The sequence below is a fragment of the Pimephales promelas genome, chromosome 7 (assembly GCF_988280905.1).
Source record: "Pimephales promelas chromosome 7, fPimPro1.hap1.1, whole genome shotgun sequence".
NCBI classification, from domain to species: domain Eukaryota; kingdom Metazoa; phylum Chordata; class Actinopteri; order Cypriniformes; family Leuciscidae; genus Pimephales; species Pimephales promelas.
Window position 1 is genome coordinate 27,156,271 of NC_142775.1, and position 25,166 is coordinate 27,181,436.

Here is a 25,166-nt window from a genome sequence, read left to right on the forward strand (position 1 = left end):
AGAGCCTCCATTTTTGCATTTAGGACTAAGTCTCATGGCCCTCTATTAGAATCCAGAGTTTTGAGAAGATTGGGGAAACTTAATTTTTCGCCCCACCAAAAAAAAAACATAAGGGGTACCACTGTCGTTTTTTTTTTCGGGTCGAAATTTTGAGTTTCGATATCTCAGCTCTGGAAGGGTCTAAAGCCTCCATTTTTGCACTCAGGACTAAGTCTCATGGCCCTCTATCAGAATCCAGAGTTTTGAGAAGATTGGGGAAACTTAATTTTTCTCCCCACCAAAAAAAACGTAAGGGGTACCACTGTCGTTTTTTTTTCGGGTCGAAATTTTGAGTTTCTATATCTCAGCTCTGGAAGGGTCTAGAGCCTCCATTTTTGCACTCAGGACTAAGTCTCATGGCCCTCTATCAGAATCCAGAGTTTTGAGAAGATTGGGGAAACTTAATTTTTCGCCCCCCCAAAAAAAACGTAAGGGGTACCACTGTCGTTTTTTTTTCGGGTCGAAATTTTGAGTTTCGATATCTCAGCTGTGAAAGGGTCTAGAGCCTCCATTTTTGCACTCAGGACTAAGTCTCATGGCCCTCTATCAGAATCCAGAGTTTTGAGAAGATTGGGGAAACTTAATTTTTCGCCCCCCCCCCCCAAAAAAAAAACGTAAGGGGTACCACTGTCGTTTTTTTTTCGGGTCGAAATTTTGAGTTTCGATATCTCAGCTCTGGAAGGGTCTAGAGCCTCCATTTTTGCACTCAGGACTAAGTCTCATGGCCCTCTATCAGAATCCAGAGTTTTGAGAAGATTGGGGAAACTTAATTTTTCGCCCCACCAAAAAAAACGTAAGGGGTACCACTGTCGTTTTTTTTTTTCGGGTCGAAATTTTGAGTTTCGATATCTCAGCTCTGGAAGGGTCTAGAGCCTCCATTTTTGCACTCAGGACTAAGTCTCATGGCCCTCTATCAGAATCCAGAGTTTTGAGAAGATGGAGGAAACTTAATTTTTCGCCCCCCCCCAAAAAAAACATAAGGGGTACCACTGTCGTTTTTTTTTTCGGGTCGAAATTTTGAGTTCCGATATCTCCGCTCTGGAAGGGTCTAGAGCCTCCATTTTTGCACTCAGGACTAAGTCTCATGGCCCTCTATCAGAATCCAGAGTTTTGAGAAGATTGGGGAAACTTAATTTTTCGCCCCACCAAAAAAAACGTAAGGGGTACCACTGTCGTTTTTTTTTTTTTCGGGTCGAAATTTTGAGTTTCGATATCTCAGCTCTGGAAGGGTCTAGAGCCTCCATTTTTGCACTCAGGACTAAGTGTCATTGCCCTCTATCAGAATCCAGAGTTTTGAGAAGATTGGGGAAACTTAATTTTTCGCCCCCCCCCCCCAAAAAAAAAAACGTAAGGGGTACCACTGTCGTTTTTTTTTCGGGTCGAAATTTTGAGTTTCGATATCTCAGCTCTGGAAGGGTCTAGAGCCTCCATTTTTGCACTCAGGACTAAGTCTCATTGCCCTCTATCAGAATCCAGAGTTTTGAGAAGATGGAGGAAACTTAATTTTTCGCCCCCCCCAAAAAAAACATAAGGGGTACCACTGTCGTTTTTTTTTTCGGGTCGAAATTTTGAGTTCCGATATCTCCGCTCTGGAAGGGTCTAGAGCCTCCATTTTTGCACTCAGGACTAAGTCTCATGGCCCTCTATCAGAATCCAGAGTTTTGAGAAGATTGGGGAAACTTAATTTTTGCCCCCCCCCCAAAAAAACGTAAGGGGTACCACTGTCGTTTTTTTTTCGGGTCGAAATTTTGAGTTTCGATATCTCAGCTCTGGAAGGGTCTAGAGCCTCCATTTTTACATTTAGGACTAAGTCTCATGGCCCTCTATCAGAATCCAGAGTTTTGAGAAGATTGGGGAAACTTAATTTTTCGCCCCCCCAAAAAAAACGTAAGGGGTACCACTGTCGTTTTTTTTTTCGGATCGAAATTTTGAGTTTCGATATCTCAGCTCTGGAAGGGTCTAGAGCCTCCATTTTTGCATTTAGGACTAAGTCTCATGGCCCTCTATTAGAATCCAGAGTTTTGAGAAGATTGGGGAAACTTAATTTTTCGCCCCACCAAAAAAAAAACATAAGGGGTACCACTGTCGTTTTTTTTTTTCGGGTCGAAATTTTGAGTTTCGATATCTCAGCTCTGGAAGGGTCTAAAGCAGGGGTCACCAAACTTTTTTCTCTGGGGGCCACATTATCGTTCCTGACTGTGATGGGGGGCCGGGCTATATAAAATAGAATTGTGTGACCAAGACCAAACTGACCACCAGCAGGCCTCATAGTAGAGATTACTAGCCTGGCACAGCCATATTTGTTTATCATTAATAGTTGTTTGCAAAAGTAGTAATCGAGTCTTCACACTTTGTTTTAATTTGAAATACCACAGATTTTCCATTTATTTATTTTCGAATACAAATAACATCAAACCTGTCAAGGTAAGAAACATCTGCCTAGTTGAGGTGAGTGGCACTGGTAAGGATGAATGAAAAATTATAAATTATAGGTAGGCCTGTTACTATTTATAATAATTGTGTACAGCACTTAATAAAGGTCAAATAAATAGGCCTATAAAATAAATAAATAAACATTGAAATTATAACAACAACATGAGTAATAGAACTAGTCAGCTCTTATGCCTATCCAGGTGAGCATGCTCAATAAACAACAAAATACCAAATGCAGACATGTTATTATTTTCCAAAAAGCAATTTAAAAAAATAGGCCATGACGACTTTTGGGGATTGCCGGTTCAAGTAGTGGGGGGCAGAGGGGTTGGGGGGCCAGTCAAAGGGGTGTGGCGGGCCTGATTCGGCCCGCGGGCCTTAGTTTGGTGACCCATGGTCTAAAGCCTCCATTTTTGCACTCAGGACTAAGTCTCATGGCCCTCTATCAGAATCCAGAGTTTTGAGAAGATTGGGGAAACTTAATTTTTCTCCCCACCAAAAAAAACGTAAGGGGTACCACTGTCGTTTTTTTTTCGGGTCGAAATTTTGAGTTTCTATATCTCAGCTCTGGAAGGGTCTAGAGCCTCCATTTTTGCACTCAGGACTAAGTCTCATGGCCCTCTATCAGAATCCAGAGTTTTGAGAAGATTGGGGAAACTTAATTTTTCGCCCCCCCCAAAAAAAACGTAAGGGGTACCACTGTCGTTTTTTTTTCGGGTCGAAATTTTGAGTTTCGATATCTCAGCTGTGAAAGGGTCTAGAGCCTCCATTTTTGCACTCAGGACTAAGTCTCATGGCCCTCTATCAGAATCCAGAGTTTTGAGAAGATTGGGGAAACTTAATTTTTCGCCCCCCCCCCCCCCCAAAAAAAAACGTAAGGGGTACCACTGTCGTTTTTTTTTCGGGTCGAAATTTTGAGTTTCGATATCTCAGCTCTGGAAGGGTCTAGAGCCTCCATTTTTGCATTTAGGACTAAGTCTCATGGCCCTCTATCAGAATCCAGAGTTTTGAGAAGATTGGGGAAACTTAATTTTTCGCCCCCCCAAAAAAAACGTAAGGGGTACCACTGTCGTTTTTTTTTTCGGATCGAAATTTTGAGTTTCGATATCTCAGCTCTGGAAGGGTCTAGAGCCTCCATTTTTGCATTTAGGACTAAGTCTCATGGCCCTCTATTAGAATCCAGAGTTTTGAGAAGATTGGGGAAACTTAATTTTTCGCCCCACCAAAAAAAAAACATAAGGGGTACCACTGTCGTTTTTTTTTTCGGGTCGAAATTTTGAGTTTCGATATCTCAGCTCTGGAAGGGTCTAAAGCCTCCATTTTTGCACTCAGGACTAAGTCTCATGGCCCTCTATCAGAATCCAGAGTTTTGAGAAGATTGGGGAAACTTAATTTTTCTCCCCACCAAAAAAAACGTAAGGGGTACCACTGTCGTTTTTTTTTCGGGTCGAAATTTTGAGTTTCTATATCTCAGCTCTGGAAGGGTCTAGAGCCTCCATTTTTGCACTCAGGACTAAGTCTCATGGCCCTCTATCAGAATCCAGAGTTTTGAGAAGATTGGGGAAACTTAATTTTTCGCCCCCCCAAAAAAAACGTAAGGGGTACCACTGTCGTTTTTTTTTCGGGTCGAAATTTTGAGTTTCGATATCTCAGCTGTGAAAGGGTCTAGAGCCTCCATTTTTGCACTCAGGACTAAGTCTCATGGCCCTCTATCAGAATCCAGAGTTTTGAGAAGATTGGGGAAACTTAATTTTTCGCCCCCCCCCCCCCCAAAAAAAAAACGTAAGGGGTACCACTGTCGTTTTTTTTTCGGGTCGAAATTTTGAGTTTCGATATCTCAGCTCTGGAAGGGTCTAGAGCCTCCATTTTTGCATTTAGGACTAAGTCTCATGGCCCTCTATCAGAATCCAGAGTTTTGAGAAGATTGGGGAAACTTAATTTTTCGCCCCCCCAAAAAAGACGTAAGGGGTACCACTGTCGTTTTTTTTTTCGGATCGAAATTTTGAGTTTCGATATCTCAGCTCTGGAAGGGTCTAGAGCCTCCATTTTTGCACTCAGGACTAAGTCTCATGGCCCTCTATCAGAATCCAGAGTTTTGAGAAGATTGGGGAAACTTAATTTTTCGCCCCACCAAAAAAAACGTAAGGGGTACCACTGTCGTTTTTTTTTTCGGGTCGAAATTTTGAGTTTCGATATCTCAGCTCTGGAAGGGTCTAGAGCCTCCATTTTTGCACTCAGGACTAAGTCTCATGGCCCTCTATCAGAATCCAGAGTTTTGAGAAGATTGGGGAAACTTAATTTTTCGCCCCCCCCCCCCCAAAAAAAAACGTAAGGGGTACCACTGTCGTTTTTTTTTCGGGTCGAAATTTTGAGTTTCGATATCTCAGCTCTGAAAGGGTCTAGAGCCTCCATTTTTGCACTCAGGACTAAGTGTCATTGCCCTCTATCAGAATCCAGAGTTTTGAGAAGATTGAGGAAACTTAATTTTTCGCCCCCCCAAAAAAAAACATAAGGGGTACCACTGTCGTTTTTTTTTCGGGTCGAAATTTTGAGTTTCGATATCTCAGCTCTGGAAGGGTCTAGAGCCTCCATTTTTGCACTCAGGACTAAGTCTCATGGCCCTCTATCAGAATCCAGAGTTTTGAGAAGATGGAGGAAACTTAATTTTTCGCCCCACCAAAAAAACACGTAAGGGGTACCACTGTCGTTTTTTTTTTTTCGGGTCGAAATTTTGAGTTTCGATATCTCAGCTCTGGAAGGGTCTAGAGCCTCCATTTTTGCACTCAGGACTAAGTCTCATTGCCCTCTATCAGAATCCAGAGTTTTGAGAAGATTGGGGAAACTTAATTTTTCGCCCCCCCCCCCAAAAAAACGTAAGGGGTACCACTGTTGTTTTTTTTTTCGGGTCGAAATTTTGAGTTTCGATATCTCAGCTCTGGAAGGGTCTAGAGCCTCAATTTTTGCACTCAGGACTAAGTCTCATGGCCCTCTGTCAGAATCCAGAGTTTTAAAAAGATTGGGGAAAGTTAATTTTTCGCCCCCCCAAAAAAAACGTAAGGTGTACCACTGTCGTTTTTTTTTCGGGTCGAAATTTTGAGTTTCGATATCTCAGCTGTGAAAGGGTCTAGAGCCTCCATTTTTGCACTCAGGACTAAGTCTCATGGCCCTCTATCAGAATCCAGAGTTTTGAGAAGATTGGGGAAACTTAATTTTTCGCCCCCCCAAAAAAAACGTAAGGGGTACCACTGTCGTTTTTTTTTCGGGTCGAAATTTTGAGTTTCGATATCTCAGCTCTGGAAGGGTCTAGAGCCTCCATTTTTGCATTTAGGACTAAGTCTCATGGCCCTCTATCAGAATCCAGAGTTTTGAGAAGATTGGGGAAACTTAATTTTTCGCCCCCCCAAAAAAAACGTAAGGGGTACCACTGTCGTTTTTTTTTTCGGGTCGAAATTTTGAGTTTCGATATCTCGGCTCTGGAAGGGTCTAGAGCCTCCATTTTTGCACTCAGGACTAAGTGTCATTGCCCTCTATCAGAATCCAGAGTTTTGAGAAGATTGGGGAAACTTAATTTTTCTCCCCACCAAAAAAAACGTAAGGGGTACCACTGTCGTTTTTTTTTTCGGGTCGAAATTTTGTGCTTCGATATCTCAGCTCTGGAAGGGTCTAGAGCCTCCATTTTTGCACTCAGGACTAAGTCTCATGGCCCTCTTTCAGAATCCAGAGTTTTGAGAAGATTGGGGAAACTTAATTTTTCGCCCCACCAAAAAAAACATAAGGGGTACCACTGTCGTTTTTTTTTTCGGGTCGAAATTTTGAGTTTCGATATCTCAGCTCTGGAAGGGTCTAGAGCCTCCATTTTTGCACTCAGGACTAAGTCTCATTGCCCTCTATCAGAATCCAGAGTTTTGAGAAGATTGGGGAAACTTAATTTTTCGCCCCCCTAAAAAAAACGTAAGGGGTACCACTGTCGTTTTTTTTTCGGGTCGAAATTTCGAGTTTCAATATCTCAGCTCTGAAAGGGTCTAGAGCCTCCATTTTTGCACTCAGGACTAAGTGTCATTGCCCTCTATCAGAATCCAGAGTTTTGAGAAGATTGGGGAAACTTAATTTTTCGCCCCACCAAAAAAAAATGTAAGGGGTACCACTGTCGTTTTTTTTTCGGGTCGAAATTTTGAGTTTCGATATCTCAGCTCTGGAAGGGTCTAGAGCCTCCATTTTTGCACTCAGGACTAAGTCTCATGGCCCTCTATTAGACTCCAGAGTTTTGAGAAGATTGGGGAAACTTAATTTTTCTCCCCACCAAAAAAAACGTAAGGGGTACCACTGTCGTTTTTTTTTCGGGTCGAAATTTTGAGTTTCGATATCTCAGCTCTGGAAGGGTCTAGAGCCTCCATTTTTGCACTCAGGACTAAGTCTCATGGCCCTCTATCAGAATCCAGAGTTTTGAGAAGATTGGGGAAACTTAATTTTTCGCCCCACCAAAAAAAAAACATAAGGGGTACCACTGTCGTTTTTTTTTTCGGGTCGAAATTTTGAGTTTCGATATCTCAGCTCTGGAAGGGTCTAAAGCCTCCATTTTTGCACTCAGGACTAAGTCTCATGGCCCTCTATCAGAATCCAGAGTTTTGAGAAGATTGGGGAAACTTAATTTTTCTCCCCACCAAAAAAAACGTAAGGGGTACCACTGTCGTTTTTTTTTTCGGGTCGAAATTTTGAGTTTCTATATCTCAGCTCTGGAAGGGTCTAGAGCCTCCATTTTTGCACTCAGGACTAAGTCTCATGGCCCTCTATCAGAATCCAGAGTTTTGAGAAGATTGGGGAAACTTAATTTTTCGCCCCCCCCAAAAAAACGTAAGGGGTACCACTGTCGTTTTTTTTTCGGGTCGAAATTTTGAGTTTCGATATCTCAGCTGTGAAAGGGTCTAGAGCCTCCATTTTTGCACTCAGGACTAAAGGCCATTGCACACCGAGCACGAAATATTCGTATGCGTATTTTCGTGTTCGTCAGCTTAAAAATTCGTCACGCATAGAAACCTTGCACACCGAGTCCGTTGCGTATTTCTTAAACCTTTGCGGGGAAAAACGCAAAAATACCAAATGGATTCGTCAAGCAGTGAGGATGATTTTTGCCCTCTCTCTTATTGAAAAGGGAAGAAAGAAAAAAAATATTACGTCCATCCAATCCTGAAATTGCGCCGAGAGGAAGGAGAGTTCCTTATCAATGAGTTGCGAATTTATCCTGAGCGATTCAAAATTTACCTCAGAATGTCTGTGGGACAGTTCGATGCTTTGCTAGCGATTCTGGAGCCACATATTAAAAACAAGACCACCAATTTCCGTGAACCAATCGATTCTGAACGGAGACTGGCAGTGTGTCTGAAATGGACCAGGTATGGACACACACACGGACAAACACACACCCGCGCGCGGCCCGTTAGAAGCGCATGGCAGACAGAACAGCTAGTTATTGTGTATATTGTGCCCAAATAATACATTAGTTATCGAATAGGCTGCTCAATCACACCTTATTCGATCCTAAATTTCAATCTGATTGAAAGGGGAGGTTTATTAATTTCATAATCCAATATAGAGAAGAGAACATAAACACTTCATCGAATATGTGCAATGATTTGAGGACGAGCTTCCCCCGGCCCTGAAGTGTCAAAAGACCTCTCAAAATGCTGGCTCTGGATGCGAAAAACGCAGAAAATCGAACCCGATCCGATTAATTTTATGACGGACGAAAGTTTCGGAGGCGGTGTGCAAGCGTGACTGACATAACGTGAGGTCGAATTTTTTTTTTAACGTGCGAAAATTTCGGATGCGAATTTCGGACTCGGTGTGCAATGGCCTTAAGTCTCATGGCCCTCTATCAGAATCCAGAGTTTTGAGAAGATTGGGGAAACTTAATTTTTCGCCCCCCCCCCCCCAAAAAAAAAAACGTAAGGGGTACCACTGTCGTTTTTTTTTCGGGTCGAAATTTTGAGTTTCGATATCTCAGCTCTGGAAGGGTCTAGAGCCTCCATTTTTGCATTTAGGACTAAGTCTCATGGCCCTCTATCAGAATCCAGAGTTTTGAGAAGATTGGGGAAACTTAATTTTTCGCCCCCCCAAAAAAAACGTAAGGGGTACCACTGTCGTTTTTTTTTTCGGATCGAAATTTTGAGTTTCGATATCTCAGCTCTGGAAGGGTCTAGAGCCTCCATTTTTGCACTCAGGACTAAGTCTCATGGCCCTCTATCAGAATCCAGAGTTTTGAGAAGATTGGGGAAACTTAATTTTTCGCCCCACCAAAAAAAACGTAAGGGGTACCACTGTCGTTTTTTTTTTTCGGGTCGAAATTTTGAGTTTCGATATCTCAGCTCTGGAAGGGTCTAGAGCCTCCATTTTTGCACTCAGGACTAAGTGTCATTGCCCTCTATCAGAATCCAGAGTTTTGAGAAGATTGGGGAAACTTAATTTTTCGCCCCCCCCAAAAAAAAAAACGTAAAGGGTACCACTGTCTTTTTTTTTTTCGGGTCGAAATTTTGAGTTTCGATATCTCAGCTCTGGAAGGGTCTAGAGCCTCCATTTTTGCACTCAGGACTAAGTGTCATTGCCCTCTATCAGAATCCAGAGTTTTGAGAAGATTGGGGAAACTTAATTTTTCGCCCCCCCCAAAAAAAAAACGTAAAGGGTACCACTGTCTTTTTTTTTTTCAGGTCGAAATTTTGAGTTTCGATATCTCAGCTCTGGAAGGGTCTAGAGCCTCCATTTTTGCACTCAGGACTAAGTCTCATGGCCCTCTATCAGAATCCAGAGTTTTGAGAAGATGGAGGAAACTTAATTTTTCGCCCCCCCCAAAAAAAACATAAGGGGTACCACTGTCGTTTTTTTTTTCGGGTCGAAATTTTGAGTTTCGATATCTCAGCTCTGGAAGGGTCTAGAGCCTCCATTTTTGCACTCAGGACTAAGTCTCATGGCGCTATATCAGAATCCAGAGTTTTGAGAAGATTGGGGAAACTTAATTTTTCGCCCCACCAAAAAAACACGTAAGGGGTACCACTGTCGTTTTTTTTTTTTTCGGGTCGAAATTTTGAGTTTCTATATCTCAGCTCTGGAAGGGTCTAGAGGCTCCATTTTTGCACTCAGGACTAAGTCTCATTGCCCTCTATCAGAATCCAGAGTTTTGAGAAGATTGGGGAAACTTAATTTTTCGCCCCCCCAAAAAAAACGTAAGGGGTACCACTGTTGTTTTTTTTTTCGGGTTGAAATTTTGAGTTTCGATATCTCAGCTCTGGAAGGGTCTAGAGCCTCAATTTTTGCACTCAGGACTAAGTCTCATGGCCCTCTATCAGAATCCAGAGTTTTAAAAAGATTGGGGAAAGTTAATTTTTCGCCCCCCCCCAAAAAAAAACTTAAGGTGTACCACTGTCGTTTTTTTTTCGGGTCGAAATTTTGAGTTTCGATATCTCAGCTGTGAAAGGGTCTAGAGCCTCCATTTTTGCACTCAGGACTAAGTCTCATGGCCCTCTATCAGAATCCAGAGTTTTGAGAAGATTGGGGAAACTTAATTTTTCGCCCCCCCAAAAAAAACGTAAGGGGTACCACTGTCGTTTTTTTTTTTCGGGTCGAAATTTTGAGTTTCGATATCTCAGCTCTGGAAGGGTCTAGAGCCTCCATTTTTGCACTCAGGACTAAGTCTCATGGCCCTCTATCAGAATCCAGAGTTTTGAGAAGATGGAGGAAACTTAATTTTTCGCCCCCCCCCCAAAAAAAACATAAGGGGTACCACTGTCGTTTTTTTTTTCGGGTCGAAATTTTGAGTTCCGATATCTCCGCTCTGGAAGGGTCTAGAGCCTCCATTTTTGCACTCAGGACTAAGTCTCATGGCCCTCTATCAGAATCCAGAGTTTTGAGAAGATTGGGGAAACTTAATTTTTCGCCCCACCAAAAAAAACGTAAGGGGTACCACTGTCGTTTTTTTTTTTTTTCGGGTCGAAATTTTGAGTTTCGATATCTCAGCTCTGGAAGGGTCTAGAGCCTCCATTTTTGCACTCAGGACTAAGTGTCATTGCCCTCTATCAGAATCCAGAGTTTTGAGAAGATTGGGGAAACTTAATTTTTCGCCCCCCCCCCCCCAAAAAAAAAAACGTAAGGGGTACCACTGTCGTTTTTTTTTCGGGTCGAAATTTTGAGTTTCGATATCTCAGCTCTGGAAGGGTCTAGAGCCTCCATTTTTGCACTCAGGACTAAGTCTCATTGCCCTCTATCAGAATCCAGAGTTTTGAGAAGATGGAGGAAACTTAATTTTTCGCCCCCCCCAAAAAAAACATAAGGGGTACCACTGTCGTTTTTTTTTTCGGGTCGAAATTTTGAGTTCCGATATCTCCGCTCTGGAAGGGTCTAGAGCCTCCATTTTTGCACTCAGGACTAAGTCTCATGGCCCTCTATCAGAATCCAGAGTTTTGAGAAGATTGGGGAAACTTAATTTTTGCCCCCCCCCCAAAAAAACGTAAGGGGTACCACTGTCGTTTTTTTTTCGGGTCGAAATTTTGAGTTTCGATATCTCAGCTCTGGAAGGGTCTAGAGCCTCCATTTTTACATTTAGGACTAAGTCTCATGGCCCTCTATCAGAATCCAGAGTTTTGAGAAGATTGGGGAAACTTAATTTTTCGCCCCCCCAAAAAAAACGTAAGGGGTACCACTGTCGTTTTTTTTTTCGGATCGAAATTTTGAGTTTCGATATCTCAGCTCTGGAAGGGTCTAGAGCCTCCATTTTTGCATTTAGGACTAAGTCTCATGGCCCTCTATTAGAATCCAGAGTTTTGAGAAGATTGGGGAAACTTAATTTTTCGCCCCACCAAAAAAAAAACATAAGGGGTACCACTGTCGTTTTTTTTTTTCGGGTCGAAATTTTGAGTTTCGATATCTCAGCTCTGGAAGGGTCTAAAGCCTCCATTTTTGCACTCAGGACTAAGTCTCATGGCCCTCTATCAGAATCCAGAGTTTTGAGAAGATTGGGGAAACTTAATTTTTCTCCCCACCAAAAAAAACGTAAGGGGTACCACTGTCGTTTTTTTTTCGGGTCGAAATTTTGAGTTTCTATATCTCAGCTCTGGAAGGGTCTAGAGCCTCCATTTTTGCACTCAGGACTAAGTCTCATGGCCCTCTATCAGAATCCAGAGTTTTGAGAAGATTGGGGAAACTTAATTTTTCGCCCCCCCCAAAAAAAACGTAAGGGGTACCACTGTCGTTTTTTTTTCGGGTCGAAATTTTGAGTTTCGATATCTCAGCTGTGAAAGGGTCTAGAGCCTCCATTTTTGCACTCAGGACTAAGTCTCATGGCCCTCTATCAGAATCCAGAGTTTTGAGAAGATTGGGGAAACTTAATTTTTCGCCCCCCCCCCCCCCCCAAAAAAAACGTAAGGGGTACCACTGTCGTTTTTTTTTCGGGTCGAAATTTTGAGTTTCGATATCTCAGCTCTGGAAGGGTCTAGAGCCTCCATTTTTGCATTTAGGACTAAGTCTCATGGCCCTCTATCAGAATCCAGAGTTTTGAGAAGATTGGGGAAACTTAATTTTTCGCCCCCCCAAAAAAAACGTAAGGGGTACCACTGTCGTTTTTTTTTTCGGATCGAAATTTTGAGTTTCGATATCTCAGCTCTGGAAGGGTCTAGAGCCTCCATTTTTGCATTTAGGACTAAGTCTCATGGCCCTCTATTAGAATCCAGAGTTTTGAGAAGATTGGGGAAACTTAATTTTTCGCCCCACCAAAAAAAAAACATAAGGGGTACCACTGTCGTTTTTTTTTTCGGGTCGAAATTTTGAGTTTCGATATCTCAGCTCTGGAAGGGTCTAAAGCCTCCATTTTTGCACTCAGGACTAAGTCTCATGGCCCTCTATCAGAATCCAGAGTTTTGAGAAGATTGGGGAAACTTAATTTTTCTCCCCACCAAAAAAAACGTAAGGGGTACCACTGTCGTTTTTTTTTCGGGTCGAAATTTTGAGTTTCTATATCTCAGCTCTGGAAGGGTCTAGAGCCTCCATTTTTGCACTCAGGACTAAGTCTCATGGCCCTCTATCAGAATCCAGAGTTTTGAGAAGATTGGGGAAACTTAATTTTTCGCCCCCCCAAAAAAAACGTAAGGGGTACCACTGTCGTTTTTTTTTCGGGTCGAAATTTTGAGTTTCGATATCTCAGCTGTGAAAGGGTCTAGAGCCTCCATTTTTGCACTCAGGACTAAGTCTCATGGCCCTCTATCAGAATCCAGAGTTTTGAGAAGATTGGGGAAACTTAATTTTTCGCCCCCCCCCCCCCCCAAAAAAAAAACGTAAGGGGTACCACTGTCGTTTTTTTTTCGGGTCGAAATTTTGAGTTTCGATATCTCAGCTCTGGAAGGGTCTAGAGCCTCCATTTTTGCATTTAGGACTAAGTCTCATGGCCCTCTATCAGAATCCAGAGTTTTGAGAAGATTGGGGAAACTTAATTTTTCGCCCCCCCAAAAAAGACGTAAGGGGTACCACTGTCGTTTTTTTTTTCGGATCGAAATTTTGAGTTTCGATATCTCAGCTCTGGAAGGGTCTAGAGCCTCCATTTTTGCACTCAGGACTAAGTCTCATGGCCCTCTATCAGAATCCAGAGTTTTGAGAAGATTGGGGAAACTTAATTTTTCGCCCCACCAAAAAAAACGTAAGGGGTACCACTGTCGTTTTTTTTTTCGGGTCGAAATTTTGAGTTTCGATATCTCAGCTCTGGAAGGGTCTAGAGCCTCCATTTTTGCACTCAGGACTAAGTCTCATGGCCCTCTATCAGAATCCAGAGTTTTGAGAAGATTGGGGAAACTTAATTTTTCGCCCCCCCCCCCCCAAAAAAAAACGTAAGGGGTACCACTGTCGTTTTTTTTTCGGGTCGAAATTTTGAGTTTCGATATCTCAGCTCTGAAAGGGTCTAGAGCCTCCATTTTTGCACTCAGGACTAAGTGTCATTGCCCTCTATCAGAATCCAGAGTTTTGAGAAGATTGAGGAAACTTAATTTTTCGCCCCCCCAAAAAAAAACATAAGGGGTACCACTGTCGTTTTTTTTTCGGGTCGAAATTTTGAGTTTCGATATCTCAGCTCTGGAAGGGTCTAGAGCCTCCATTTTTGCACTCAGGACTAAGTCTCATGGCCCTCTATCAGAATCCAGAGTTTTGAGAAGATGGAGGAAACTTAATTTTTCGCCCCACCAAAAAAACACGTAAGGGGTACCACTGTCGTTTTTTTTTTTTCGGGTCGAAATTTTGAGTTTCGATATCTCAGCTCTGGAAGGGTCTAGAGCCTCCATTTTTGCACTCAGGACTAAGTCTCATTGCCCTCTATCAGAATCCAGAGTTTTGAGAAGATTGGGGAAACTTAATTTTTCGCCCCCCCCCCAAAAAAACGTAAGGGGTACCACTGTTGTTTTTTTTTTCGGGTCGAAATTTTGAGTTTCGATATCTCAGCTCTGGAAGGGTCTAGAGCCTCAATTTTTGCACTCAGGACTAAGTCTCATGGCCCTCTATCAGAATCCAGAGTTTTAAAAAGATTGGGGAAAGTTAATTTTTCGCCCCCCCAAAAAAAACGTAAGGTGTACCACTGTCGTTTTTTTTTCGGGTCGAAATTTTGAGTTTCGATATCTCAGCTGTGAAAGGGTCTAGAGCCTCCATTTTTGCACTCAGGACTAAGTCTCATGGCCCTCTATCAGAATCCAGAGTTTTGAGAAGATTGGGGAAACTTAATTTTTCGCCCCCCCAAAAAAAACGTAAGGGGTACCACTGTCGTTTTTTTTTCGGGTCGAAATTTTGAGTTTCGATATCTCAGCTCTGGAAGGGTCTAGAGCCTCCATTTTTGCATTTAGGACTAAGTCTCATGGCCCTCTATCAGAATCCAGAGTTTTGAGAAGATTGGGGAAACTTAATTTTTCGCCCCCCCAAAAAAAACGTAAGGGGTACCACTGTCGTTTTTTTTTTCGGGTCGAAATTTTGAGTTTCGATATCTCGGCTCTGGAAGGGTCTAGAGCCTCCATTTTTGCACTCAGGACTAAGTGTCATTGCCCTCTATCAGAATCCAGAGTTTTGAGAAGATTGGGGAAACTTAATTTTTCTCCCCACCAAAAAAAACGTAAGGGGTACCACTGTCGTTTTTTTTTTCGGGTCGAAATTTTGTGCTTCGATATCTCAGCTCTGGAAGGGTCTAGAGCCTCCATTTTTGCACTCAGGACTAAGTCTCATGGCCCTCTTTCAGAATCCAGAGTTTTGAGAAGATTGGGGAAACTTAATTTTTCGCCCCACCAAAAAAAACATAAGGGGTACCACTGTCGTTTTTTTTTTCGGGTCGAAATTTTGAGTTTCGATATCTCAGCTCTGGAAGGGTCTAGAGCCTCCATTTTTGCACTCAGGACTAAGTCTCATTGCCCTCTATCAGAATCCAGAGTTTTGAGAAGATTGGGGAAACTTAATTTTTCGCCCCCCTAAAAAAAACGTAAGGGGTACCACTGTCGTTTTTTTTTCGGGTCGAAATTTCGAGTTTCAATATCTCAGCTCTGAAAGGGTCTAGAGCCTCCATTTTTGCACTCAGGACTAAGTGTCATTGCCCTCTATCAGAATCCAGAGTTTTGAGAAGATTGGGGAAACTTAATTTTTCGCCCCACCAAAAAAAAATGTAAGGGGTACCACTGTCGTTTTTTTTTCGGGTCGAAATTTTGAGTTTCGATATCTCAGCTCTGGAAGGGTCTAGAGCCTCCATTTTTGCACTCAGGACTAAGTCTCATGGCCCTCTATTAGACTCCAGAGTTTTGAGAAGATTGGGGAAACTTAATTTTTCTCCCCACCAAAAAAAACGTAAGGGGTACCACTGTCGTTTTTTTTTCGGGTCGAAATTTTGAGTTTCGATATCTCAGCTCTGGAAGGGTCTAGAGCCTCCATTTTTGCACTCAGGACTAAGTCTCATGGCCCTCTATCAGAATCCAGAGTTTTGAGAAGATTGGGGAAACTTAATTTTTCGCCCCACCAAAAAAAAAACATAAGGGGTACCACTGTCGTTTTTTTTTTCGGGTCGAAATTTTGAGTTTCGATATCTCAGCTCTGGAAGGGTCTAAAGCCTCCATTTTTGCACTCAGGACTAAGTCTCATGGCCCTCTATCAGAATCCAGAGTTTTGAGAAGATTGGGGAAACTTAATTTTTCTCCCCACCAAAAAAAACGTAAGGGGTACCACTGTCGTTTTTTTTTTCGGGTCGAAATTTTGAGTTTCTATATCTCAGCTCTGGAAGGGTCTAGAGCCTCCATTTTTGCACTCAGGACTAAGTCTCATGGCCCTCTATCAGAATCCAGAGTTTTGAGAAGATTGGGGAAACTTAATTTTTCGCCCCCCCCAAAAAAACGTAAGGGGTACCACTGTCGTTTTTTTTTCGGGTCGAAATTTTGAGTTTCGATATCTCAGCTGTGAAAGGGTCTAGAGCCTCCATTTTTGCACTCAGGACTAAAGGCCATTGCACACCGAGCACGAAATATTCGTATGCGTATTTTCGTGTTCGTCAGCTTAAAAATTCGTCACGCATAGAAACCTTGCACACCGAGTCCGTTGCGTATTTCTTAAACCTTTGCGGGGAAAAACGCAAAAATACCAAATGGATTCGTCAAGCAGTGAGGATGATTTTTGCCCTCTCTCTTATTGAAAAGGGAAGAAAGAAAAAAAATATTACGTCCATCCAATCCTGAAATTGCGCCGAGAGGAAGGAGAGTTCCTTATCAATGAGTTGCGAATTTATCCTGAGCGATTCAAAATTTACCTCAGAATGTCTGTGGGACAGTTCGATGCTTTGCTAGCGATTCTGGAGCCACATATTAAAAACAAGACCACCAATTTCCGTGAACCAATCGATTCTGAACGGAGACTGGCAGTGTGTCTGAAATGGACCAGGTATGGACACACACACGGACAAACACACACCCGCGCGCGGCCCGTTAGAAGCGCATGGCAGACAGAACAGCTAGTTATTGTGTATATTGTGCCCAAATAATACATTAGTTATCGAATAGGCTGCTCAATCACACCTTATTCGATCCTAAATTTCAATCTGATTGAAAGGGGAGGTTTATTAATTTCATAATCCAATATAGAGAAGAGAACATAAACACTTCATCGAATTGAAAACCGAAACTGAAAGCACGGCGCATATGTGCAATGATTTGAGGACGAGCTTCCCCCGGCCCTGAAGTGTCAAAAGACCTCTCAAAATGCTGGCTCTGGATGCGAAAAACGCAGAAAATCGAACCCGATCCGATTAATTTTATGACGGACGAAAGTTTCGGAGGCGGTGTGCAAGCGTGACTGACATAACGTGAGGTCGAATTTTTTTTTTAACGTGCGAAAATTTCGGATGCGAATTTCGGACTCGGTGTGCAATGGCCTTAAGTCTCATGGCCCTCTATCAGAATCCAGAGTTTTGAGAAGATTGGGGAAACTTAATTTTTCGCCCCCCCCCCCCCAAAAAAAAAAACGTAAGGGGTACCACTGTCGTTTTTTTTTCGGGTCGAAATTTTGAGTTTCGATATCTCAGCTCTGGAAGGGTCTAGAGCCTCCATTTTTGCATTTAGGACTAAGTCTCATGGCCCTCTATCAGAATCCAGAGTTTTGAGAAGATTGGGGAAACTTAATTTTTCGCCCCCCCAAAAAAAACGTAAGGGGTACCACTGTCGTTTTTTTTTTCGGATCGAAATTTTGAGTTTCGATATCTCAGCTCTGGAAGGGTCTAGAGCCTCCATTTTTGCACTCAGGACTAAGTCTCATGGCCCTCTATCAGAATCCAGAGTTTTGAGAAGATTGGGGAAACTTAATTTTTCGCCCCACCAAAAAAAACGTAAGGGGTACCACTGTCGTTTTTTTTTTTCGGGTCGAAATTTTGAGTTTCGATATCTCAGCTCTGGAAGGGTCTAGAGCCTCCATTTTTGCACTCAGGACTAAGTGTCATTGCCCTCTATCAGAATCCAGAGTTTTGAGAAGATTGGGGAAACTTAATTTTTCGCCCCCCCCAAAAAAAAAAACGTAAAGGGTACCACTGTCTTTTTTTTTTTCGGGTCGAAATTTTGAGTTTCGATATCTCAGCTCTGGAAGGGTCTAGAGCCTCCATTTTTGCACTCAGGACTAAGTGTCATTGCCCTCTATCAGAATCCAGAGTTTTGAGAAGATTGGGGAAACTTAATTTTTCGCCCCCCCCAAAAAAAAAACGTAAAGGGTACCACTGTCTTTTTTTTTTTCAGGTCGAAATTTTGAGTTTCGATATCTCAGCTCTGGAAGGGTCTAGAGCCTCCATTTTTGCACTCAGGACTAAGTCTCATGGCCCTCTATCAGAATCCAGAGTTTTGAGAAGATGGAGGAAACTTAATTTTTCGCCCCCCCCAAAAAAAACATAAGGGGTACCACTGTCGTTTTTTTTTTCGGGTCGAAATTTTGAGTTTCGATATCTCAGCTCTGGAAGGGTCTAGAGCCTCCATTTTTGCACTCAGGACTAAGTCTCATGGCGCTATATCAGAATCCAGAGTTTTGAGAAGATTGGGGAAACTTAATTTTTCGCCCCACCAAAAAAACACGTAAGGGGTACCACTGTCGTTTTTTTTTTTTCGGGTCGAAATTTTGAGTTTCGATATCTCAGCTCTGGAAGGGTCTAGAGGCTCCATTTTTGCACTCAGGACTAAGTCTCATTGCCCTCTATCAGAATCCAGAGTTTTGAGAAGATTGGGGAAACTTAATTTTTCGCCCCCCCAAAAAAAACGTAAGGGGTACCACTGTTGTTTTTTTTTTCGGGTTGAAATTTTGAGTTTCGATATCTCAGCTCTGGAAGGGTCTAGAGCCTCAATTTTTGCACTCAGGACTAAGTCTCATGGCCCTCTATCAGAATCCAGAGTTTTAAAAAGATTGGGGAAAGTTAATTTTTCGCCCCCCCCCCAAAAAAAACGTAAGGTGTACCACTGTCGTTTTTTTTTCGGGTCGAAATTTTGAGTTTCGATATCTCAGCTGTGAAAGGGTCTAGAGCCTCCATTTTTGCACTCAGGACTAAGTCTCATGGCCCTCTATCAGAATCCAGAGTTTTGAGAAGATTGGGGAAACTTAATTTTTCGCCCCCCCAAAAAAAACGTAAGGGGTACCACTGTCGTTTTTTTTTTCGGGTCGAAATTTTGAGTTTCGATATCTCAGCTCTGGAAGGGTCTAGAGCCTCCATTTTTGCATTTAGGACTAAGTCTCATGGCCCTCTATCAGAATCCAGAGTTTTGAGAAGATTGGGGAAACTTAATTTTTCGCCCCCCCAAAAAAAACGTAAGGGGTACCACTGTGGTTTTTTTTTTCGGGTCGAAATTTTGAGTTTCGATATCTCGGCTCTGGAAGGGTCTAGAGCCTCAATTTTTGCACTCAGGACTAAGTGTCATTGCCCTCTATCAGAATCCAGAGTTTTGAGAAGATTGGGGAAACTTAATTTTTCTCCCCACCAAAAAAAACGTAAGGGGTACCACTGTCGGTTTTTTTTTTCGGGTCGAAATTTTGTGCTTCGATATCTCAGCTCTGGAAGGGTCTAGAGCCTCCATTTTTGCACTCAGGACTAAGTCTCATGGCCCTCTATCAGAATCCAGAGTTTTGAGAAGATTGGGGAAACTTAATTTTTCGCCCCACCAAAAAAAACATAAGGGGTACCACTGTCGTTTTTTTTTTCGGGTCGAAATTTTGAGTTTCGATATCTCAGCTCTGAAAGGGTCTAGAGCCTCCATTTTTGCACTCAGGACTAAGTGTCATTGCCCTCTATCAGAATCCAGAGTTTTGAGAAGATTGGGGAAACTTAATTTTTCACCCCACCAAAAAAAACATAAGGGGTACCACTGTCGTTTTTTTTTCGGGTCGAAATTTCGAGTTTCAATATCTCAGCTCTGAAAGGGTCTAGAGCCTCCATTTTTGCACTCAGGACTAAGTGTCATTGCCCTCTATCAGAATCCAGAGTTTTGAGAAGATTGGGGAAACTTAATTTTTCGCCCCACCAAAAAAAATGTAAGGGGTACCACTGTCGTTTTTTTTTCGGGTCGAAATTTTGAGTTTCGATATCTCAGCTCTGGAAGGGTCTAGAGCCTCCATTTTTGCACTCAGGACTAAGTCTCATGGCCCTCTATTAGACTCCAGAGTTTTGAGAAGATTGGGGAAACTTAATTTTTCTCCCCACCAAAAAAAACGTAAGGGGTACCACTGTCGTTTTTTTTTCGGGTCGAAATTTTGAGTTTCGATATCTCAGCTCTGGAAGGGTCTAGAGCCTCCATTTTTGCACTCAGGACTAAGTCTCATGGCCCTCTATCAGAATCCAGAGTTTTGAGAAGATTGGGGAAACTTAATTTTTCGCCCCACCAAAAAAAAAACATAAGGGGTACCACTGTCGTTTTTTTTTTCGGGTCGAAATTTTGAGTTTCGATATCTCAGCTCTGGAAGGGTCTAAAGCCTCCATTTTTGCACTCAGGACTAAGTCTCATGGCCCTCTATCAGAATCCAGAGTTTTGAGAAGATTGGGGAAACTTAATTTTTCTCCCCACCAAAAAAAACGTAAGGGGTACCACTGTCGTTTTTTTTTCGGGTCGAAATTTTGAGTTTCTATATCTCAGCTCTGGAAGGGTCTAGAGCCTCCATTTTTGCACTCAGGACTAAGTCTCATGGCCCTCTATCAGAATCCAGAGTTTTGAGAAGATTGGGGAAACTTAATTTTTCGCCCCCCCAAAAAAAACGTAAGGGGTACCACTGTCGTTTTTTTTTCGGGTCGAAATTTTGAGTTTCGATATCTCAGCTGTGAAAGGGTCTAGAGCCTCCATTTTTGCACTCAGGACTAAGTCTCATGGCCCTCTATCAGAATCCAGAGTTTTGAGAAGATTGGGGAAACTTAATTTTTCGCCCCCCCCCCCAAAAAAAAAAACGTAAGGGGTACCACTGTCGTTTTTTTTTCGGGTCGAAATTTTGAGTTTCGATATCTCAGCTCTGGAAGGGTCTAGAGCCTCCATTTTTGCATTTAGGACTAAGTCTCATGGCCCTCTATCAGAATCCAGAGTTTTGAGAAGATTGGGGAAACTTAATTTTTCGCCCCCCCAAAAAAGACGTAAGGGGTACCACTGTCGTTTTTTTTTTCGGATCGAAATTTTGAGTTTCGATATCTCAGCTCTGGAAGGGTCTAGAGCCTCCATTTTTGCACTCAGGACTAAGTCTCATGGCCCTCTATCAGAATCCAGAGTTTTGAGAAGATTGGGGAAACTTAATTTTTCGCCCCACCAAAAAAAACGTAAGGGGTACCACTGTCGTTTTTTTTTTCGGGTCGAAATTTTGAGTTTCGATATCTCAGCTCTGGAAGGGTCTAGAGCCTCCATTTTTGCACTCAGGACTAAGTCTCATGGCCCTCTATCAGAATCCAGAGTTTTGAGAAGATTGGGGAAACTTAATTTTTCGCCCCCCCCCCCCCAAAAAAAAACGTAAGGGGTACCACTGTCGTTTTTTTTTCGGGTCGAAATTTTGAGTTTCGATATCTCAGCTCTGAAAGGGTCTAGAGCCTCCATTTTTGCACTCAGGACTAAGTGTCATTGCCCTCTATCAGAATCCAGAGTTTTGAGAAGATTGAGGAAACTTAATTTTTCGCCCCCCCAAAAAAAAACATAAGGGGTACCACTGTCGTTTTTTTTTCGGGTCGAAATTTTGAGTTTCGATATCTCAGCTCTGGAAGGGTCTAGAGCCTCCATTTTTGCACTCAGGACTAAGTCTCATGGCCCTCTATCAGAATCCAGAGTTTTGAGAAGATGGAGGAAACTTAATTTTTCGCCCCACCAAAAAAACACGTAAGGGGTACCACTGTCGTTTTTTTTTTTTCGGGTCGAAATTTTGAGTTTCGATATCTCAGCTCTGGAAGGGTCTAGAGCCTCCATTTTTGCACTCAGGACTAAGTCTCATTGCCCTCTATCAGAATCCAGAGTTTTGAGAAGATTGGGGAAACTTAATTTTTCGCCCCCCCCCCAAAAAAACGTAAGGGGTACCACTGTTGTTTTTTTTTTCGGGTCGAAATTTTGAGTTTCGATATCTCAGCTCTGGAAGGGTCTAGAGCCTCAATTTTTGCACTCAGGACTAAGTCTCATGGCCCTCTATCAGAATCCAGAGTTTTAAAAAGATTGGGGAAAGTTAATTTTTCGCCCCCCCAAAAAAAACGTAAGGTGTACCACTGTCGTTTTTTTTTCGGGTCGAAATTTTGAGTTTCGATATCTCAGCTGTGAAAGGGTCTAGAGCCTCCATTTTTGCACTCAGGACTAAGTCTCATGGCCCTCTATCAGAATCCAGAGTTTTGAGAAGATTGGGGAAACTTAATTTTTCGCCCCCCCAAAAAAAACGTAAGGGGTACCACTGTCGTTTTTTTTTTCGGGTCGAAATTTTGAGTTTCGATATCTCAGCTCTGGAAGGGTCTAGAGCCTCCATTTTTGCATTTAGGACTAAGTCTCATGGCCCTCTATCAGAATCCAGAGTTTTGAGAAGATTGGGGAAACTTAATTTTTCGCCCCCCCAAAAAAAACGTAAGGGGTACCACTGTCGTTTTTTTTTTCGGGTCGAAATTTTGAGTTTCGATATCTCGGCTCTGGAAGGGTCTAGAGCCTCCATTTTTGCACTCAGGACTAAGTGTCATTGCCCTCTATCAGAATCCAGAGTTTTGAGAAGATTGGGGAAACTTAATTTTTCTCCCCACCAAAAAAAACGTAAGGGGTACCACTGTCGTTTTTTTTTTCGGGTCGAAATTTTGTGCTTCGATATCTCAGCTCTGGAAGGGTCTAGAGCCTCCATTTTTGCACTCAGGACTAAGTCTCATGGCCCTCTTTCAGAATCCAGAGTTTTGAGAAGATTGGGGAAACTTAATTTTTCGCCCCACCAAAAAAAACATAAGGGGTACCACTGTCGTTTTTTTTTTCGGGTCGAAATTTTGAGTTTCGATATCTCAGCTCTGGAAGGGTCTAGAGCCTCCATTTTTGCACTCAGGACTAAGTCTCATTGCCCTCTATCAGAATCCAGAGTTTTGAGAAGATTGGGGAAACTTAATTTTTCGCCCCCCTAAAAAAAACGTAAGGGGTACCACTGTCGTTTTTTTTTCGGGTCGAAATTTCGAGTTTCAATATCTCAGCTCTGAAAGGGTCTAGAGCCTCCATTTTTGCACTCAGGACTAAGTGTCATTGCCCTCTATCAGAATCCAGAGTTTTGAGAAGATTGGGGAAACTTAATTTTTCGCCCCACCAAAAAAAAATGTAAGGGGTACCACTGTCGTTTTTTTTTCGGGTCGAAATTTTGAGTTTCGATATCTCAGCTCTGGAAGGGTCTAGAGCCTCCATTTTTGCACTCAGGACTAAGTCTCATGGCCCTCTATTAGACTCCAGAGTTTTGAGAAGATTGGGGAAACTTAATTTTTCTCCCCACCAAAAAAAACGTAAGGGGTACCACTGTCGTTTTTTTTTCGGGTCGAAATTTTGAGTTTCGATATCTCAGCTCTGGAAGGGTCTAGAGCCTCCATTTTTGCACTCAGGACTAAGTCTCATGGCCCTCTATCAGAATCCAGAGTTTTGAGAAGATTGGGGAAACTTAATTTTTCGCCCCACCAAAAAAAAAACATAAGGGGTACCACTGTCGTTTTTTTTTTCGGGTCGAAATTTTGAGTTTCGATATCTCAGCTCTGGAAGGGTCTAAAGCCTCCATTTTTGCACTCAGGACTAAGTCTCATGGCCCTCTATCAGAATCCAGAGTTTTGAGAAGATTGGGGAAACTTAATTTTTCTCCCCACCAAAAAAAACGTAAGGGGTACCACTGTCGTTTTTTTTTTCGGGTCGAAATTTTGAGTTTCTATATCTCAGCTCTGGAAGGGTCTAGAGCCTCCATTTTTGCACTCAGGACTAAGTCTCATGGCCCTCTATCAGAATCCAGAGTTTTGAGAAGATTGGGGAAACTTAATTTTTCGCCCCCCCCAAAAAAACGTAAGGGGTACCACTGTCGTTTTTTTTTCGGGTCGAAATTTTGAGTTTCGATATCTCAGCTGTGAAAGGGTCTAGAGCCTCCATTTTTGCACTCAGGACTAAAGGCCATTGCACACCGAGCACGAAATATTCGTATGCGTATTTTCGTGTTCGTCAGCTTAAAAATTCGTCACGCATAGAAACCTTGCACACCGAGTCCGTTGCGTATTTCTTAAACCTTTGCGGGGAAAAACGCAAAAATACCAAATGGATTCGTCAAGCAGTGAGGATGATTTTTGCCCTCTCTCTTATTGAAAAGGGAAGAAAGAAAAAAAATATTACGTCCATCCAATCCTGAAATTGCGCCGAGAGGAAGGAGAGTTCCTTATCAATGAGTTGCGAATTTATCCTGAGCGATTCAAAATTTACCTCAGAATGTCTGTGGGACAGTTCGATGCTTTGCTAGCGATTCTGGAGCCACATATTAAAAACAAGACCACCAATTTCCGTGAACCAATCGATTCTGAACGGAGACTGGCAGTGTGTCTGAAATGGACCAGGTATGGACACACACACGGACAAACACACACCCGCGCGCGGCCCGTTAGAAGCGCATGGCAGACAGAACAGCTAGTTATTGTGTATATTGTGCCCAAATAATACATTAGTTATCGAATAGGCTGCTCAATCACACCTTATTCGATCCTAAATTTCAATCTGATTGAAAGGGGAGGTTTATTAATTTCATAATCCAATATAGAGAAGAGAACATAAACACTTCATCGAATTGAAAACCGAAACTGAAAGCACGGCGCATATGTGCAATGATTTGAGGACGAGCTTCCCCCGGCCCTGAAGTGTCAAAAGACCTCTCAAAATGCTGGCTCTGGATGCGAAAAACGCAGAAAATCGAACCCGATCCGATTAATTTTATGACGGACGAAAGTTTCGGAGGCGGTGTGCAAGCGTGACTGACATAACGTGAGGTCGAATTTTTTTTTTAACGTGCGAAAATTTCGGATGCGAATTTCGGACTCGGTGTGCAATGGCCTTAAGTCTCATGGCCCTCTATCAGAATCCAGAGTTTTGAGAAGATTGGGGAAACTTAATTTTTCGCCCCCCCCCCCCCAAAAAAAAAAACGTAAGGGGTACCACTGTCGTTTTTTTTTCGGGTCGAAATTTTGAGTTTCGATATCTCAGCTCTGGAAGGGTCTAGAGCCTCCATTTTTGCATTTAGGACTAAGTCTCATGGCCCTCTATCAGAATCCAGAGTTTTGAGAAGATTGGGGAAACTTAATTTTTCGCCCCCCCAAAAAAAACGTAAGGGGTACCACTGTCGTTTTTTTTTTCGGATCGAAATTTTGAGTTTCGATATCTCAGCTCTGGAAGGGTCTAGAGCCTCCATTTTTGCACTCAGGACTAAGTCTCATGGCCCTCTATCAGAATCCAGAGTTTTGAGAAGATTGGGGAAACTTAATTTTTCGCCCCACCAAAAAAAACGTAAGGGGTACCACTGTCGTTTTTTTTTTTCGGGTCGAAATTTTGAGTTTCGATATCTCAGCTCTGGAAGGGTCTAGAGCCTCCATTTTTGCACTCAGGACTAAGTGTCATTGCCCTCTATCAGAATCCAGAGTTTTGAGAAGATTGGGGAAACTTAATTTTTCGCCCCCCCCAAAAAAAAAAACGTAAAGGGTACCACTGTCTTTT